Source organism: Arachis ipaensis, chromosome B10 (genome assembly GCF_000816755.2).
Source record: "Arachis ipaensis cultivar K30076 chromosome B10, Araip1.1, whole genome shotgun sequence".
In the NCBI taxonomy this organism is placed as follows: domain Eukaryota; kingdom Viridiplantae; phylum Streptophyta; class Magnoliopsida; order Fabales; family Fabaceae; genus Arachis; species Arachis ipaensis.
Window position 1 is genome coordinate 89,296,490 of NC_029794.2, and position 3,159 is coordinate 89,299,648.

A 3,159-nucleotide genomic window follows, 5' to 3' on the forward strand; every position below is an offset into this window, starting at 1 on the left:
TTAAACAGGCTCATATTTTAGTATTAAATAATATAAGTGTCGTCGTAATGTCCGAGCTATCAGAGTCGCGCAGCCGGAAGTGTGAGCTTTGGTAGTTAGGGTGTTACAAATTGCTATTTAAATCATTTGTCATATTTGTTCCTCATTCTTAAAACCCCGAACTTACAATCTCCATAACCAATAATAAGAACATACTTCCCTGCAGTTCCTTGAGAAGACGACCCGGGGTTTAAATACTCGGTTATCAATTTAAAAGGGGTTTGTTACTTGTGACAACCAAAACGTTTGTATGAAAGGACTTTTGAAGGTTTAGAAACTATACTTGCAACGAGGACAGCAGAAATATGCATCAAGGTCAGACCAATCAAGGATGGATGGAGCCAAGAGGATCTAATCAACCCTTTAGGCAACAACACCCTCCAAGATATCATGGACAACGACCAGTCTAAAATGCATACCCAGCTGATAGATATGGTGGACAACCTTGTAACTACCAACAAGTCCCACCCCGTGCCTATAGACCATCCTCTCAACATAACATCGAACCACCACACTCACAAGCTTCTCTTCACCATTCGCCACCGTATGATCCTTTCCTACCCCAGTTCCAATCCAATCACTCCCAAGCACCACCACTTCCCTATGTTTCATGTCCAAATCCATCACCCAGAGAATCAGAGGTTCGCCTCAAGGCAACAGTAAATAAACTTCGAACAACCATTCGACAACTGGAGCAAGCAGTAATTCAATTAGCTTCTAGATGCGCAAACATTCAAGGACCAACCACAACCCCATGTGGACAATCTAATGAAGAGCGTAGCATGAAGGAAACACTGGAAACTCCAGTGGACAAGACAGAGCATGAATTCGTACTAGAACAAGTAGAAGAAGCTGTCATTGTACAAGAAGAAGAGTTTGTTGAAGATCTAGGAGACGCTGAACCTCCATGGGAATCCAGAGTTGAGGAGAACTTCGTCAAGGACGTTACAGTTGATGCTAAGGAGGATATTGCACAATCCCCAAGGCAAGTCGTTTATGAAGAACTAGACGGAATAACCCAGGACACAAATTCCCTTGATGATGATAGTCACAAGTCAAGCTCTCTTAGTGATGACCTTGCATCCGCAAGTGAATTCTCTAAGATCGAAGAATCTTCCCCAAATGAATATGAAGATGATGCAGAGGTAGATTTCTCTCAACCTCCAATCTATGACTCAAGTGATGAGGAAGACATAGAAGACTTTGACCAGAGTGATGATGCATTTGAAGATCCTTGCAAGGAAGTGGAGGAATTCACAGAAGAGCACAAGGGAGTAGAACTTACAGAACCACCAGAAACACCTTCCCCAAGGCCATTACCACCCAATACAAGCTTCAAGTGGGTACAATCCTTAACTTTTAACTTTACTTATTCACTTGAATATGGTTTACTTGAAACAGATGGCCAGCTTAGAGCCCTCTGCGGCTTTAAGAGTAAGAGGGAAATGGCTCGTACTCAGAGCTGGTGTACAAGGTTCAATAAGGTTCCACGCTTCAAATCGAATTGCACGGATTGGTATCATGCTCAATTGAATGGATCTCGGAAAACGTTTGGTCACTATGGTGAGAATCTACTTTCTAAACCACCCGGATGGAAAAATATAGATCAAAACGAAGGTGGATTTAGAACCAAAGTTTGGGATCCTGGAAAATATTCTAATATTCATCACCCCGGGAGCCTGAAAATCTGTTTGAAGCTGCTCAGAAGCTTCACATGCCTAGTTTGGGACCCCGGAGGCTGCTGGCATTCCAAACATTGGTGGAAATTTCTGGATGAATTTAAACACAAGCCACCATAACAGGAAGTTCATCTAATGTCCAACTTAAGGACTTTAACTAAAAGTGCTAGGTGGGAGACAACCCACCATGGTATGATCGTCCCTTTTCATTTTTATTTAGTTTTATTTGTTTTTGAGTTTTATTTTATTTTATTATATTGAACCTGGAGTTTTGCATAACATTCATATAAGCATTGCATTCTGCATACTGCATCAAAAAAAAAAAGGGGGAAACACGCAGGCGACGCGGCAGCGTCACTGACGCGTCCGCGTCACAAGCGCGTTGGGAAGAAAAGAATTGAACAGAGAGTCATGCGAGAGCGTGGCTGGAGGCGTGCCAATGGCACAAATCGTCCCACGTGACCGCGTCACTGACGCGACCGCGTCATATGGGAATAATGGCCTCCCACGAGACCGCGTGCCCCACGCGACCGCGTGACCAGGATTTCGACGTAATAATGGTGCACAGCCGAAAGTTGTGCTAGAGTGGTGCTGGACTGGCGCTGGACGCGCAGTCCATCTCACGCGACCGTGTCACATCCTACTAAGTGGCCACTCACGCGATCGCATGCCCCATGCGATCGCGTCACCCAATATTTGGCAATTAATGATTTTTGAACAGAGAGTTGTGCGAGAGCGAGGCTACCCTCGCGCCAGTAGCATAAAACGGGTCACGCGACCGCGTGACCGACGCGATCGCGTCAATCCGTTTAAACGCAAGCCGCGCGACCGCGTGCCCCACGCGACCGCGTCGCTTGCGCCGCATAGCTTATCCTAATTTGCCAAATATCTTATCTTTTCTCCCCCAATCCTAATTTTTCCTCCCTCCTTTCTTACTTACTTCTTCCGAGACCCTTATCATTTGGCATTAACCCACCCATACTTCTTTTATTTTCTTATCTCTATTTCTGGGTTACTCTTCTTCCCTTTTTCTTTCAGGATGGCCACCCGGAAGGGAACCGGAAGACGTTTACATGGGGAGACAAATAAGTCCATCAGCACAATCCTTGAAGAAAAGCATCAGTTGGAACAACCCGTCCACCTACACATCTCAGCATGCACCGAGGACGGTGCAATCTTTAAGTGTGGGGAGGTCGATACCGATCTCCATGGGTTAGCTTTTTTTTTCTTCTTTTCAACACCATTGTTTTATTTTCTTTATTAGTTCATTATTGCATTGCATAATAGATTGCATAGTAATAGGCTATTTGCATTTAAGTACTACTTAGTTGAAAAATAATAAGTTTCTTTTTAAGACCCTATTTTTGAAAATTTTCACTAATTTAAATCAAAATTTTTTTTGTGTTAAACTTGTCAGAAGTTGTATTTGGAACATGATTTT